The sequence below is a fragment of the Felis catus genome, chromosome C1 (genome assembly GCF_018350175.1).
Source record: "Felis catus isolate Fca126 chromosome C1, F.catus_Fca126_mat1.0, whole genome shotgun sequence".
Classification (NCBI taxonomy): Eukaryota; Metazoa; Chordata; class Mammalia; order Carnivora; family Felidae; genus Felis; species Felis catus.
The window spans coordinates 3,645,001-3,662,131 of NC_058375.1; the positions used below are offsets into that span (position 1 = coordinate 3,645,001).

Here is a 17,131-nt window from a genome sequence, read left to right on the forward strand (position 1 = left end):
GTTGGGAAGCAAACCAGAGAGAAATCCCAAGAGAGACCTCTCTCCCCCCCCTCCCTCGCCATGACCCAGAGAGTGGCTGTGGCCATCCCAGCCCCTCATCACGGACTGCCCTCAGGGCGCCCACACGGCATCAGTCCGATCTGGTTGCTGTAACAAAACCATCGGGCGCTGGGCAGCTCATAGACAAGGGAAGTTTATTTCCCACAGTTCTGGAAATTGGAAGTCCAAGCTCAAGGAGCCAGCAGGTCCAGTGTCCATTGAGGTCCCGCTTCCTGGTTCAGAGCCAGCCCTTCTTGCTGTGTCCTGGCGGGGGGCAGGCAGGGGAAGGGCAAGGAAGCTCTGCAGGGTCCCCTTCATATGGGCACAAAGCCCATCCTGAGGGCTCTGCCCTCATGACTAACCACCTCCCAAAGCTCCCACCGCCTAGTACGATCACATTGGGGGTTAGGAATCAACATATGCATTTTGGGGGACACAGACACCCAGACATTAGCCCACCCACTCCCAGCCTCGGCCTCCTGACACCAGGGCCCCAAGATAGCTGAGGCCCCCCTACCTCAGGAAAAGGTCAGCCCAGAACCAACTTCCCTAACTCCTCAACAAGGGGCCATGCTGCTCCCAAGGGGGTCCAGAGTGGCTAGGCCAACCTGGGTCAGTGTGAGCTGCAAGGACACAGAGACAAGAGTGCCAAAAATATAGTTCCCCAAGACCCAGCATCCAGATCTGGTGGGAAAGACCCCCAAGGCCGGAGTCTGAAGCTGGTGGGCATCAGGCGCTATGCTCGACACTTGGCTGACATGTTCTCATCCAGCCTCAAAACAGCTCTGCGAAGCAGACGCTTCCATTACCCTTACTTCACATGTTGGGGGAAGGGCTCAGAGAGGGTCAGTAATTTTTCCAAAGTCACACAGCAGGTTAACATCAAAGCTGGGATTTGAGCCCAAGCCCTGTGATGCCACAGCCCGAGTTGACTTCTCTGCATCTAAGGACCTGCTTTTTCACTGTGCCTTCTGACTCCCAACCCTCTTTACTCTGAGAAGAGCCCCTTTCTCTGACTTTAGGGCAGAAGTAGCAGTCAGCACAAAATTCCCCTCTGACAGAGCTTGACAAAACCCCCTGCACAAGGAAAACAGGTTTGCCCCATCCAGAGCTCCATCCAAAAAGACAATGTTGTGGGGTGAATTGTGTACCCCTCCAAAAGATGCTGAAGTCCTAACCTGAGTACCTGTGAAGGGGACCTCCTCTGAAGATATGGTCTCTGCAGATGGTCGAGTTAAGGTGAGGTCATTAGTACGAGTCCTGATCCAACAAGACTGATGTCCTTACAAAAAACGGAAGGGGCATCTGAGTGGTTCAGTCGGTTAAGCATCCAACTTCAGCTCAGATCATGATCTCACGGTTCATGAGTTCGAGCTCCACATCGGTCTCTGCACTGACAGTGCAGAGCCTGCTTGGGATTCTCTCTCTCTCTCTGTCTCTCTGTCTCTCTCCCTCTCTCTCTAAGTGAATAAATAAACTTTAGAAAAAGGTGGGACAGAATCTGACATAGAGACACAGGGGGAGCGGCACAGACCAGATTCTTTTTCACAGCCCTCAGAAAGAACCCAGCCTGCTGACAGCTTGATCTCAGATTTCTCCAGAACTCTGGGCCAAGAAATATCTGCAGTTTAACCCACACGGTCTGCGGCGCTCGGTTACAGCAACCCTAGCAAACAAACACCAGTGACCAGACCGGGGTTTCTGGAATCAGACAAGTAGAAAAACCAGCCACCGACCCAGATGTCCTCGGAAAATGCCACTTTGCCCCCAGACCTCGTTCTGGGAGGAGAGCCGGGCCGGGTCAGGCTGAGTCAGAAGACTCTTGAAAAGTCAGCCCGACCCTGGGCCCAGAGCACCTGCAACTTTAGGCAGGAACGCTGTCTCACCACCTGCCTCGAGGCGGCCCCCAGGTTGGCAGAGGCCAAGGACCCGCGCCGCGGCAGGTGGACGTTCCCACGGACATCTGCATCCGTCCAGGCCGGGAAGCCATTTTTCAAAAGCGGAGTGAGTTGAGGAGCTCTGAGCACAGGCACTTAGCGGGGTCACAGAACTGTTTATCTGGAATGATTCTAAATAAAGCCTCAGATTCAGCACGAGCCACTCCTACCGTGGCAACAAGTTTCTGTTATTAAGGAAGAAAGCTCTCAGAGCTGAAGGAGCATGAATATTTGCAAATTCTGTGCAAATTCCACTTTTCTTTCCCACAAACCAGCTCCTTAAAGAGGCTTTTGGACAGAACCGGCATTCCAATTAGAAGTGCGCACTCGCTGCCTCCATACCAGGGACAAGAGCTCCCCCCTTTGTCACCTGCTGGCCACACGCACACCAGCACCTGCGGGCCTGAGCTGCGGCTTTGCCCTGCGCACAGACCCCACCACTGGTGGCGTGAGACCACGAGACCGGGGGCCCCTCACCCCCACAGGCCCGGAGCACCCTCCCTGAGGCGGGGGAAGGTGGGAGTCGGTACAAAGGCAAAAAAGCTCTAGACCGTATTGGCCACAGGGTTGGTAGACCAGATGGCTCAGTGACACAACGAACTGGGGAGAAGATGGAGGTGGGGGTGCCACACCCCAGGGCCGGAGGAAGCAGGCAGCAGGGTTGCAAACTACAGGGAGAAGTCCAGGCACCAGCTTAACACCAGGGGTTGAGTTAGGGAGGGGATGCTTTCTGGAGATGAAGTAACTCAGAGAATTCATACTGACGTCCCCAGGCCAGCCCAATGCACCGGACACTCAAGAAATGTCGGCCAGGGGTGCCTGGGTGGCTCAGTCAGTTGAGCATCCGACTTCAGCTCAGGTCATGATCTCATGGTTCGTGGGTTCGAGCCCCGCAATGGGCTCGTTGCTGTCAGCCTATCAGCACGGAGCCTGCTTCAGATCCTCTGTCCCCCCCCCGCTTTCTCTCTCTCTCTCTCTCTCTCTCTCTCTCTCTCTCTCTCTGCCTCTCCCCTGCTCACGGTCACTCTCTCAAAAGATCAATAAAACATTTATTTTTTTTAAAAAAGAAAAGAAAAGAAATGCCGGCCATATCTACAGCCTGATCCCTTCAAGTCAGGGTCCTCTGCGTCTGAATCAGCAGAGGCATCCACCCTCTGGCACTAAAGCAGTAGCTGTCTGACTGCAGATCGCCGTGTCCTTTGTCCCTAGAGATGACATTTTTGATCTGCCGCTAGGACAGCCTACACTCGGGGCCCTGAAAGACACCCAACGCACTGAAGAGAAATGAAGAAGGGTTTGAATAAAAGCTAAAGTCGAGGTCGTGGAAAAAGAATGGCTAAAGTGGTTGCCAGGTCTCTGTTAGGATTAACTGTGACATTTACCCACACGACCACCCCTGACGGAAAAACCACCACTACCCCCATTCTGCCACCCGAGACGGCAAAGCAGAAGGAATGACGTCATTTCCCTACGGCCGGGGTGACGCAGCCAGGAGGCAATCCCGGGCCCTCCGGCTCCGAGTCCCATGCACCCCTGTCCTGACCTGCCTCTGGAGACCCTGTCCCCACCACCTCCCGTGGCCGTGACCCTGTTTGGTGAAGCAACGCTACGGGGGCACTAGAAACGACACCAGACTCTACGGCCCTCCCTAGCTCACAGGGGGACAAACTGAGCCCAGGGAAGAAAGGATCACACACATCAGCAAACACTGAGTTCCAGAATGTTCTCTACCCTTGCTTTACTGACTGAGCAAGACTATGCAGACGAGCCTGTGAGAAACCCAGCTTCTGACCTGAAAACCTTGGGGGTAAAGCAGCCATGCTGGGAAGCAGCCCGGCTGGCTTAGGGTCTCCAAGGTGGCGTGACGGTGGGGTGCATCCTCAGAGAGGATGAGGGGCAGACAAACCCTGTTCGGGACCAAGCCCTGTCCCAGAACAGGACCACAGCCCAGAGCACCTGCTTGCTCGTCCAGAGGCCACACCGGCCACTCCTTGGAGAAAGGTGTGGCCCCTGTCGCCCTGTTGGGACTTCTCGCCACTGAGTTGCACACTCTCACAGAATATTCCACTCCTCGTTCACAGTCTCCCTTTCCTCGGACACTTCAGTCTGACATACGAACTGACCCCTGAGAGATGTCACGCCGGGTCATGGAGATGTCAGGGTGCCAGCAGGCAGGCGAGGGGGGCCAAACAGCCGGCTGAAAACACGCCGCCCCCCACGAGCACCTCGCACTCCCGGAGCCCTGGGGCCCAATTCCGGGGAATGCGTCTCACCGCCTGCGGAGAAACTCAAACGCACAGTCTGGAGCCGGGCAGCTGCCCAGGGCCCCTGCCCGAGGTGGCCACTGCAAACCCAGCGTGTCTGTGAGGCTTCCTGCTGGAGCCTGAAAGTTCAGATCCACTCTGCCTCCCCCTCCTTGTGTACACTCTTCAACAGAAAAATAATGCCGTGCCCCAACCTTGCAGGGAAGCCATCCACACTGGAGCCGCCTCTGACTCAGACGGGTGTAACTGCAGAGCAAGACTGTGGACCCCACCTGCCCTGGCACGTCTCTCGTCAGTATGTGTGGTGGCGGGGGGGGGGGGGGGGCGGGGAGCTCAGCATGAGGGCACCTGGACTCAAATCTTGGCTCTGCTACTTTCTCGGCCACGTGACTTCAAGGAAATAAGGTCACCTCTCTATGCCTCCGTTTTCTTCTCTGTAAAATAGGGCAGAAATGCTGCCTACCTCACTGAGGAAGCTAAATTCTCTAACGCAGGACATGTGCTTAGAGCAGGACTGGGCCCCGTAAGCCACGATGGTTATTTATTAGAACGGTCCCCTGCGGGACGAGGGCGGGATGGCTGGGGAGGGGACTTCACAGGGCTTCTTTGCAGAGCTCAGGAAGCCACCCAGGTCCTGGCTGGAGCAGGCGGGGTGACGGGGGAACCTAGGTGCCCACGCTGGTCCTCCAACACGGCTCCGCTCCAGGAGGGGGCTTTCCCTCCCCCACCCCTTCCCCGGCAGCACTGGGACCCCACACGAAGAGGAGCTTCTGAGAGGAGTGGCCGCAGGCCTCGCCCTGCTCATGACACGAGAGCTCACACTCAGCGCTGCGTGCCTGAGCGGTCTCCCCCTGGAGCACTCTTCAAGGCCGGGCTTAAGGAGATTCCAAGGCGTTCCATAGCGTGCAGCCACTCGGTCAGGGACACAGCCGCTCTGCACTCTGAGCAAGCAAAGGCAGGCTTTCCCCAAAGGTGCGCACTCAAGGACTCCCAGGAAGAGGCAGGGGCGACAGAGGGAGGGTCTTCACATCAGACCCACTCAGGGGCCGCGGCCCGTGGCCCCCACCTCGATCGCCAAAGCCGGCACCAGCGCCCCCTCCGTTGTCATCACCCGCCTCTCTGACTCTCGGCTTGCCCTGTGATTACACTGGCTCCACCAGAACGACCCAGGCTACTCTCCCGTGTCAAGGTCAGCTCATGAGCAGCCTTGATTCCATGTGCCACATTGACCGCCGCCCCCCCCCCCTTGCCACATAGCCCAACCCGTGTACAGGTCTCGGGGCTTCACACTTGAACATCTCTGAAGGCATTGATCTGCCAGCCGACGCACCCATGGCACAGCTGACAAGGACAAGTGACAAGCACTTAAGGAGTGCTTCCTGGGCGCCAGAGCTGCTCTGTGTGCTTCAGACGCGCTGTTCTCCCTCAACACGGCCCGCGCGGTAGACACAATACCGTCGCCATGTCTGACAGAGCCAAGGTGCTGCTGGGAGGCTGAGGATTGGCCGGAGATCACCGGCACCGCCGCCGAGCCCCCGAGGAGCAGGACCGGGCTCCGTGACAAGTGCCCGCCCGCTGGGAGGGGCCGGCAAAACCCACCCGGAAAGGCGGACTCTCGGGCGCTCCGGCCGCGCAAAGTGGGAGCTGAGAAGTCGTCGAGGAAGCCGGTTATCGTATCAGCCACGGCTCAGCTGCCTCCCCCGCGGTCCCCGGGCAGCCGCGCGAGCGAGAACGCAGCCCGTCCCGGCTCATCTCGACACTTGTCACAGCTCTGGGCCAACTGTTAAAATAACTTTTTGGTTGTTATTACAAAGTAATAGATGTTTATTGCAGAAATTTTAGAAAGTGCAGACAAGCCAAAAGAAGGGAATAAAAATTACCCAAAAGCCCCAAACTGCAAATGTACCACTTGACATGTTTTTGTACATCCTTCCAGTAATTTTCCTCAGCATTCATTTCTATGTTTTTCTAAAATGAGCTCTCTAAAAATGGGCTCACACTTTTCTTCCTGTTTGGCAAAATGCCTTTTCTCCTGAATGTATCGGGACTGTGTGGGGGAGAAAGCTCTCGCCCCTTCTCATCCCGCCCCTCTGTCTCCGCTCCCCACCCCCGAGGAGGGAAGCTGGCGGGGTCAGAACCCGAGAGGGCTGCGTCTCCACCTGAGCGGCCGTGAGTTAAGAGATCACACACACACGTGCACATATGCATCTATGTGTGTACACGTGCAGGCACACGCATGCACGTGCACCTATGCCTACGTGAATGTGTAGCACATGTGCACACGTCTGCACACATATGCACGTACACACACGCACACACGCACGCACAGGCATGGCTCATCTCCCGCCCAGGGCTGTCCTTGGGCTTATCTGACCGCATGGCTCCGCCCTGGTGTCCTCACAGGTGCACACTGGCACTTTCTTTGGGGGAGGGGGGGGGGTCTCTGCAGTCCCCAGGGGGGTACATCTGACCTTGAGAGAACAAACGAGCCTTAGTGGGGCCTTGAGCCTGCCTTCCGGGATGCTCTCTGGAGAACCCAGCACGGGGGGCCATGGGTCTGGACGCGGCCCGCAAGACCCCCTCCTCGCCCGTCTGCTCCCGCTCACCGAGCACACAGTCACCTCTGGGTTCCTGGCTCCCCTGGCCAAACGGCACCTCAGAGCCCCACCGCCTTCCGGCACTGGCATCTTTACCGCCGTGCTTGTGTGTAACGTCATCGTGGGAAACCACAGGGCACCCGGGGTATGACCCATGTGACCATCCCCTGCTGAGGGACAGACGGAGGGCCCCCGGTTGTCCCCCGTGAGCACACACAACACCGTGACCAACATCACACACACCCACGGTTGTTTGTGGGACAGAACTGTGGTGGTAGAGGCAGGGCGGGTCCACGGCGCCTGAGTGGGTGCGATAAGGTGGGGGCCACTGCAGGGGGAGGTTCGGGGGACACCAGCAGTTAGGGAAGGTGATGCAGGCCCCTGGGGCCTGGGAACGACTCTTCTTTAAGTGCAAGGGAGCCACTGAAAGAATCTTATCTCTGTAGGGAGAGCATGTAGGGGGACTTACAGCTGTCCCTAACTCATCCCTCGGGTTGCTCCCAATCTCCTCCCCTGTGCCACAGTCGTCCTTCTCTCTGTTCTTGCCTGAGCGCTGCTTCTCGGAGGAGCGCGTGGGCTCCCTGCGGGGAGACCCAGCACAGGGAAGGACCTTCACAAGGAGGCCTCGTGGCCCCAGACCCAGGCCTCGCTGCTGCGTCCCACCTGTGGCACCCCTTCCCGAGACATTCTGCCTCCCGCCTCTGCAGAGAGCCTGCCAAGCTCCGAAAGGAGGCAGGAGGGCGGAGCAGCCGGGACAAGCCGTGGGAGAAGAGGCAGCAGGTGCCGGTACCCGGTCGGGCAGGTGCACGCCTTCAGCCTCGTGAGCCCAGGAGCACCTCAGCTGGCCGCCCAAACTGCCACAGAGACGGCTCCTCTCCGTGGCCAGGAAGCGGGGACGCCGGCCACTGAGGGGCTGGCGGCGACTGGGGAGATCAGATGTCCTCTTACCCCAGGCAGTACTGCATCAGCAGGGGTCTCACCCCACTGCCTCACGTTTGAGGAAAGCTCACGACCTGGAAGCCTCAGCACCCTGGGAGCCCACATCTGGACAACAAAACTGGGTGCTCCTGTCCTCGGCACTGGTGGGACACTCAAACCACACGAGCCTCTGCCTACTCGGGACCTCCCAGCCTGGCCGCACCCCAAACCAGATTGACAGCCCTGTGCTGGCTCCTGGGGACCCCATAAGCCTCCCACACCCGGTCAGGGTTAGGGGGTGTGTGTGTGTATGTGATCATCAGCCTTGACATCAGAACCGAACTTTGGAGTGGGGGGTGGGGGATGCAGGGGTGGTCCCTTCCTGGTTTTGCAGGTGACCGTGCAACTGCCCAGCAACCGGGCCAGAGAGCCCCTGGCCTGGCCCCACGTGGTAGGGAGCCCCATGCTTCCGAGTCCCCTTCCTGGAAACTTTCTAAGGTCTCCCCCAGTGCCTAGAACCAGGCAGAGTGCCCCCAGGGCCTGCAAGAGCCCCCGTTCATCTCCCTTGTGGTGCTCTGACCTTTACCCAGAACCCAGGATCACCCAGATGCCCCCAAGGAGCTCTGAGACTCATGACTGCGGGGTCATCCTGGAGTCCTGGCTCCAGCTTGGGGCGTGGGTGCCAAGCTGATGGCTCCCGCCAGCCTGTGTAGTGCATGAGACCTGGCCACCAGAACGGTGACTCATGCTGACCGCAGGCTCTGGGCTGCAGACAGTGCCCACCAGCCCAAGGCGCTTGAGTCCCCGTGCGGGCCCGCATGTTGGCTCCTGCCTGGCTCCGTTGTGACCCTGGGCCGGCGTCCTTCATGCCATGACCCCTCCACTGCTGCACAACAGTCTCCTCCTCTGCCATCTCCATGCCACAGCAGGACTGGCTGGGTCAGTCTCCTCCAAAGACTTTTTTCTTCTCTTTTGAAGCACTCATTAGAAATTCACTGGTGTGGAATCAGGCCTGCTCACATCCTCCTGAGCTCCCCACCATCCCCTCTCGGACAGACAGTATGAATGCACTATTCTCCTTATCCCTGACACTGATGGACGAGGCGGCACCTGCTAAGAGCTTTCTGATGAGTCAGTACATCCTTGCTTGGTGCTTCCGACATACACGGACTAACGCTGGACATAAAGCTACTCCATAAACTGTCTTCAAAATATCTTTAACTTTTTAAGATAACTACAGATTCACATGCGTTTGTAAGAAATAATACAGAGATCCCACACGCCCCTCACCCAGTTCTCCCTGGCGGTGGCATCCTGCAAAACTGCGGGACAATATCAAAACCAGGATGTTGACGTTGATACGGTCAAGATCCAGAACATTCCCTTTGCCACCAAATCCCGCCTGCTGGCTCCTTCACAGCCACACCCTCTCCCACGCTCGCCCCTCTTCCATGTTTTGCAACCACCCCTCTGTTCTCCGTTCCTGTAATTTTGTCGTTGCGAGAACGTTACAGAACTGGAACCGTACAGGGTGCTGCCCTCGTGGGACGGGCTCTCTCCACTCCGTGATACTCTCTGGAGACTCATGCAGGCATTGTACACACAGCACTGAGGGGCGCTATCCCCCCACGGGTGTGCAGGTACCACGTTTCACTTAACCCTAAGTGGTAGAAGGACATCTGGCTTGTCTCCAGGGTCGGTTTGATTTGCTGACCGCAAACCAAGCTGCTATAAACACTCGTGTGCAGGTATTTGTGTGAACATAAGTCTTCGTTTCTCTCTGGGATGAATGCCCAGGAGTGCAGTCCCTGCAGTGTGTGGTAGCTGCCCGTTTAGGTTTTTGAGAAACTGCCCAGCCACTGTCCAGAGTGGCCCTACTCTTTTACATTCCCACCAGCGGCATATGAGGATTCCAGTTTCTCCACATCCTTCCCAGCATTTGGTATTGTCACCGTTTTTCTCTTTTTAGCTTTTCTGGAAGATGTGTAGGGACAGTTCTTGACAATTTTAACTTACATTTCCCTAAAGAATAATCAAGTTGAACGGTGCTGTTTGCCACCTGTGTATCTTCTTTGGTGACATGTCACCACTTTTTTCCCATGTTCTAATGGGGTAGTTTGCTTTTTGACTGTTGAGTTTTGAGAGGTCTTTATATACATAAGATACTATTCCTCTGTCAGATATGTGCTTTGCAAACATTTGCTCCCGCTGTACAGTTTCTCTTTTCATCCTCTTGACGGGCCCTTTCAGAGAGCAAAATTTTCCATTTTGATGAAGCCAAATTTGCCAGTTTTCCTTTAATCACGCTTTTGGTGTCAAATCTAAGGACCCTTTGCCTGGCCTAGATCCCAAAGATATTTCTATTTTTTTCTGTTTCGTATTTTTTTTATTTTACACTTAAGTCCATAATTGATTTTAGTTAATTTCTGCGTAAAATGTGAGATTTAGTTCAAGGTTCATTTTTTGCCTCTGGATGCCCAATTCTCCAGTACCGTTTGTTGAAAAAGCTATCTTTCTTCCTTTGAATTGTTCTTGCACCTTTGTCAAAAATCAGTTGGACATGTCTGTGGTCTTTTTCTCGGTCTCTATTCTGTTGCATTGATTTGTGTGACTTTTTCTTTGCCACTGTAATACAATCTTGATTATGGTTGCTCAGGTCATGATCTCACGGTTCGTGGGTTCAAGCCCCACTTCGGGCTCTGTGCTGACAGCTCAGCGCCTGGAGCCTGCTTTGGAGTCTGTGTCTCCCTCTCTCTCTGCCCCTCCCCAACTCATTCTCTCTCTCTCTCTCTCTCTCTCTCTCTCTCTCTCTCAAAAATAAGTAAACATTAAAAATTTTTTAAATGAGCAAACATCCTGGAGTTTGGATGGCCCATGCTGGCCAGAGCAGGGTTAGGTGTAGAAAGGAATTTCCAGCCCAATCCTGACTGCCAAGAATTAAAGGATGGGGCTGGTTCCCAGCTTCCTTTCCCAAAGCCAGGAACAGGCCCTAAGGAAGCCAGTCGGTCTCAGTGGAAACACACCTCCTTTTCAGGGTCCTCCCTGAGCCCTACCTTAAAGTGCTCCTTTAGCTAAAGAAGCATTGATCGCACTATGTTCCTGGAAGGCACAGTGACATGTGGGGTCTCCCGAGAGCAATGTCAGCTCAGAGCCAGTGTCCAGTAGTCCCCAAAAGTTCTGTTTCCCTTTCCCCAATACCCAGTCTTGCTGGGAAAGGGCCATAGTCCCTTTGGGGAAGACTGGCAGAAAGATAAATGATAGAAATTTCTGGCAGTGGGGCGGGGTCTTTCCTCAAGGGGACCCGGTCCCCCCTTCACTCAAGGGGTCTGGGCCTCTGAGCCAACTCAAGTCTGGGATTGATGGGGCCTGAGACACTGTGTCTACCTGCCCTCAGGTGACTGATCCCGCTGGCTCCCCTCCAAGGAGGATTCTCGCTTGCCTGGCTTCCTCGAACTGTGACAGGAACAGAGAGGGACACAGGCAAGCCACACACGCAGCCGTGTAGGAAAAGACCCTGCCCAGCTGAGGTGAGGAGACCAGGTCACCCCTCCCGGATCAGGCAAGGAGGAAAACACCACACAGCAGGAAAGCTGGCCCAGAGGCGGCAGCTCGGACAGAGACCTCCCTCCCTCTCCACCCCCAATCGCAGCCCTTTGCGAGAGGATCAGGCCGGTGAGAGGCCACTTGCCAGCCCAAAAAGGGAGACTTGAGGCTGGCCATGCCCACTGGGAAGGAGGAGGTGACCGCACCTCGGGTTCTCATAGTGCCCAGTCCTTACGCGGCTCTCCCACAGAACCAGCCCGGGGGTGGGGAAAACAGAGGCTCCCTTCCCAAGGGGGCAGGAGGGCTGTGGATGGCGTGCTGTGCCTGCCCTAACCCATACTCGCACTGACCCCCAAGCCCACTGCCCCGGGTCCGGAACAAGAGCCACCTGCTGAACCCAGACGTGGCTCACTGTGACTCAAGGACTCTCCTCCTTTGCTTTTGTTTAGTGTGTCTGTTCCCAGGGGAGGTGGGGGGGGGTGTGATTTTCTTTTTATCGACTCCCTCTCTTTGCATTATAAATGTGTGTTTTACAAACATCAGGAAACACAGAAAAAACAAAAAAACACTGATCATTTTACCGCCCTCATAAAAACATAATGTAATATGAACTGCGTAACAGAAAGCCTAGAACACAAAAGAAAGAAGGAAAATCCGAAGGTGAACGCAACTTAAGACAAATCCCCAGCTCTGGCATCCTTGCTCTCTGCCTTCTGGGGGCCGCGTGGGGCTCACTGCCTGGTGCCCTGGCAGCTGCCCAACCTCCTCATGCTCACGCCCAGTCCCTGGCTGTCACTAAGTCTCCACGGATCTGCCCGTGCTGGGAATTCCACAGTAAATGGAATTAGACAGTATGTGGTCTTTGTGGCTGAACTGCAGCATTTCTGTATCTCAACACAGGTAGACGGCACGTTCGGTCCACAGCAAGAACACCCGTCCCTTGTCCTTTCTTTCTTAGAAAGCCTACGATCCTTCTGTCGGTGAACCCAATACTTGGTCATGTCCGGCCTGCTGGACCAACTGAAGACGTCGAGTGGGATCGGCCATCCGAAGCCATGGCGGGTCCCTCCACTAGAGGGTTTCCACGTTGGCACTCTCGACACTTGGGGTGACACCATGTTATGGGTGGCCATCCACCATGGGATGTTTCACCGCGTCCCTGACCTGCGGCCACAGGTGCAGGAGCAAGGGCACTCGGTGGGGGGCAGCTGGGCGCGGCACGAGGAGCCTGGGCACTGGGCTCAGACCAGCCAGGCTGGAATCTCAGCTCCTTAAAGGTCGGCTCACCCTCGTTCCCGATTTTACCTGAGGGGCCCACCTTTCCGAACGTGCACCTGCCTAGAACGACAGGAAAGAGAGCCAACTGCAGACTCAGATGCTCCACAAGGCCCCTGCTGGCACTTCCATCCCAGGCCCCCAACCTGGCCTTCACCCACCCGGGCTCCAGAAGGCAGCCCCACCCTCTGACAGTAGAGCCCAGCCCTTTCAGCACAAGCAAATTCAATCAGTGGAAGAAGCTTCCGCAGCAGAGGGACAGCTGTGACATTTGCAAGCCAAGCCCCTCCTGGCAGCCAGCCTCTAGGACTAGTTCCAGCCAAATGTGTTTCTTTTATTTTTCAAAAGGCAAATAAATGGGTCAGAAGCCAACAAGGGGAACTGGAAGCTTCCTCTGGAGGGTAAGTTCCAAAGGAAAAAGTTAGAGGCTCGATTAGGGAAGATTTAATGAGTTAGAAAGAGATCAGAAAGAGGACAAACCCAGGGCATAAATCAAATATTAATCATCGTAAAGGCAAGGCTCACTAAGGCACAAATCAATAGCACTGGGCGGACTTGCAAACATCCGCCTCTCTGAAGAGCTTCCAGAAATCTGGGGCTAAAATGCAGGGGAGCAGGGATCCGGAGGAAGAAGAGAGAGTCTCCTGTAGCCAGGAGTCACGAGGCATCGCCGGAAACTAAGGGAACCCTGGGGGCTGTCTGCTGTCCCATGGAGCTGGTCTTCCCCACAGAGGCTGGGCCAGGAGCTCTGGGCAGGAGAGGCCCCTCTTCATCCCTCATTCTGCTCTAGACCCTCCTCTGGGCAATGCCTAGACCCTTGTCCTAGGCAATGACATGCGTCATTTCAGCCTATCATTACTCTCTCGTGCCACCAAGAAGACAGAGGCAGGAAGAGGTGAAGTCCAGCAGAGGAGACAGAATTCCAAGCTGGGCCCTTTGGTTCAAATCCCTCCCTCCTTCCAGGCCCCATGCCGCCCCCACCCTGCCCAGGACAGCCTGCACCCCAGCTAGAGACGGCGGGCAGCACATCACTGTGCACAGTTGAAGGGAGGGAGCCTCCCCTCACCCACGTCGACCCCATCCCAGTCTTGCTCTCCGAGCTCCCCATCCACCCGCCCTTGCTCAGGGCACCAACCCCTCACCCTCCAGGAAAGGCCTTGGTCATCTTCCAAGCAAGACAGAAGCAGAGGCTTATGGGGCGCACTCACCTTGCCTCGGCACTGACTGCTTCCAGGGAGCCAACCGCGGCGTGCACCTGCTCCCTCTGCCAATCCTCAGGTCAGGCTGGAAGTGCTGGAACGCTGAGGCCCCTGGGACCGGCTCCCTCACCCCCTGGCTGCTGTATTAGGCTCCTGGATCGGCTGTAACCAAGTCCCACAAACTGGGGTGTTTAAATAGCAGAAATCTATTCTTTCACCTTCTGGAAGCCAGGAGTCTGAAATCAAGGTGTGGGCAGGACCACGCTCTCTGCAGGCTCCAGGGGGGGGATCCCTCCTGCCTCTTCAGCTTCCCATAGCTCCAGGTGTTCCAATCTCTGCTCCAGCCTCTGCGCTGTCTCCACATGGCCTTCTTCCCTCGTCCCTCTGTCTCTTTTCTTCTTTTTTAGGGACCCTAGTCATTAGATTAGGGTCCACCCAAACCCACTATGTCCTAGTCTCAACCCGATTTCATTGGCGAAGACTCTATTTCCAATACAGTCACACTGACGGATATCGGGTTAGGACTTCAGCGTATCTTTTGGGGGACACAAGTCAACCCCTTCAGCTGGTGGAGCTCAGAAATGTGTTCTCCTGTGTGGACTGTGGACCAGCAGCATTTGCTTCAGCTGGGAGTTTGCTAGAGATGAGGAATTCACGCTGCCCCTGACCTGCTGGGCCAGGATCTGCACCTCACAAGCTCCAGACGCCCCAGAGGACTCAACCTCAACCCTACAGCCTTCCCAGGCCTGTCGCGTCCCCTTCTCTGTGACACTTTCTACGGTTTGCTTCCCCATCAATCGTTCACACTCATGTCCTTCGCTCAATGTCTGCTGTGGGGACCCCAAAGGCAGGGGTCGAGGCCCACGGCTGTCTGCCCCAGAAATCTTGATCCTCTGTAGAAACCACAGCCCTTGACTGCCAGCTCTCTCAGGACACAAACACTGGCCTGTGAACTCATCACACCCAGGCAAGTGATGGAAGGAAGAGAGAGGCCAAGAGAAGGGGCTCGTTCAGGGTGGGCTCCCTCTGACCCTCAGCAGTAGGCGAGCTGCCTGCCTTTGGACACAGACACAGGGCCTTGAGAAAAGGAGAAAACAGCCGAGGGACAATGACTTACACTGTCCACCAGAGAGCAGCCCATGCCCCTCCCCCCCCCCCCCCCCCCCCAGGCACCTGGCCTTCTACAATCTCCATGTGGGCCAGCTCTGCCTCCCTGGCCCTCCCTAGACCTCACTGAACTAAGAGGGGAGGGGGCAGCATGGCTGAATGGAAGCAGAGGAAAGTGGGTTCCCCAGCCCCCACCTGGCCCCCGCTGACGGAGCAAGCCCACCCCAATTTTCTGATGGATGTTTTTGGAGATGAGATCACCTTTGCCAGCTGTGGCTTTGAACTCTCCTGGGCCAAGGAACAAACGTAGGAGTTTCTGATCTTCTCCAAACTGCTCAGAGTTTACCACATGGGGACAAGGATCTGGACTTATTTGCTTTCTTCAGAACACACCTCCAGCCTCTTTTAAAATTTCCCAAAGAACAGCTTGACCTGGGTGTTACAGGACTGTCTCTGTTCCCATCAAACAAGAACATCGCTTCTAAAGGGGAACAAGAAATCCAAAGGCTCCGTACAAAAGGTTTTCTCTCTGAGCTAACTTTAAGGTGGTCCAGCCCACTTCAAACTCTGGAAAGTTCACAGAGATCATTCAGGGAATGTTTTTAAGTGTCTGGAAATGCAATCTTGCTGGAGCGTCCAAGGCTTGGCTGCGGGACGTCCAGTCCCACCACGAAGTACCGCGGCAGAGGGGCTCTGCTCTGCAAATGCCCAGGGGCAGGAGGCAAAGGGCTCAGGCGGGCTCAGGCACATCCAGTGCCCACACACAAATTCCAGAGAAGGAAGGGAAGCTGAACTCAACTCCCAACGGCCAGGACGAGCACTCAACAAACACCTGAATGCCTCTGCTGGGCAGCAGGGGGCCGGGCCGGGGAGGCAGGGTTCACACATGTCCACAGCGCGAGGCTGGGCTCCCCGCTCGGGTCTCACTTTCAGTCTCGGTCTCTTCTCATCCGAAAGCAGGAAACATCCAAATATCTACCCCTTAGGGCGGTCGTGAGACTCATTAGTCTCGATGCACCTGATGAGCTCAGCACAGAGCCTGGGAGCAATGACGGAACCCCTCACAGGGGTGCATGCGCTTCCACGACTGGGACGTCCGAAGCGGGGGGCTGTCCTTGAGGGGCCCAGAGCACCCCTTTCTACCGGCCTCCCTCTCTCCGCTCCCCATTCCTCTAGGTTGGCTTCATTCTCACGCAGGCTCTGCCCGCACTGCAGCAGAACGGCCGCCAACAGACCGGCCGTATTGTCTTCCGGCTCGTGATGGGAGAGAATCTGATTGGCCCTGCCCGGGTCATGTGCCCATCCGTAAGCCAATCGCCATGGCTCAGGGACGGGGCTCTGCAATTGGCCAGCCGAGGGCACGTGATGCACCCTGGGCCGACGTCAGTTTGCGCCGTGGCCTCGCAGAGCAGGTGCTCGTTAAAAGTCAGTTAGTGCTTTGTGACTGCGCGGGCAGAGGGCGCTTGTGCAGGCCCGCGGCCAGGCGTGCGGTCACCGCCGCAGCACCCAGCACTGAGCTGCTCAGAAGTCGTGGGCGGTGCCCAGTCCTGCCTCGCCCCCTGACATCGTGGGCTCCAGCAACCTCGGCTCCCTGGCTTCGCACATCCTTCCCTGCTCCCCAGCAGGTGAATGTCCTCACACGCCCTGCCCTGGCCATGCCTGGGGACAGCAGTCTCTGCTGTTTGCCGTGAACACAAGTATGGGCTGCTGGGCAGCCTGGGGCTGGCTGGTGTGGCCAGGGATCTCGGGTCTGTGTGGAGGCTTCAGGTCAGGGGGACAGAACAGAGCCTGGGCCCTCACTGCCTGCCAGAACAGGACCTTGGGGCACTTCCCACAGCACCGTGCAGAATGCTACCAGTCCTGCCTGGAAACAGCATCGGAGCCCAGGCACACAAGAGCCACAAGACCCCTGGGAGAAACTGGTTCTAGGCCAACGGTCCCGCCTGAGGGATAGACAGGGGACAAGGAGGAGGACCGACCCCCTGCACTAAGCCCGGCAGGGATGTCCCAGAAGGAACACATCTCTGGGTCAACAGCACCTGCCGCTCCAGCAGAAGAGACTCCACCAGCTCTGGGCGTCCACAGCCATACAGTTTCCTTGGTACCCACAGTCAGGGTGCCCGTGCACATGCACAGACTTCAGTGCTCTGACCCGCACTCTTAGCCTCCATCAGAGGTGATGATGAGATCACTAATGTTCATGGAGCTGGGCTGTGAGAAGTGCTTTGAACTCACAAGCTCATTTAACTTTC

At 56.4% G+C, this 17,131-nt stretch overlaps 1 long non-coding RNA gene across 1 annotated transcript; it reads right to left on the bottom strand.

The window, feature by feature from the left end:
- Window positions 1-8,956: 8,956 nt before the first annotated feature.
- LOC123379453 lies at window positions 8,957-16,256 on the bottom strand. The gene is made up of 2 exons (XR_006583866.1): window positions 15,141-16,256; window positions 8,957-14,849 (listed from the first exon to the last, which is right to left on the bottom strand). It is a non-coding gene; the product is annotated as an uncharacterized LOC123379453 (long non-coding RNA).
- Window positions 16,257-17,131: the final 875 nt, after the last annotated feature.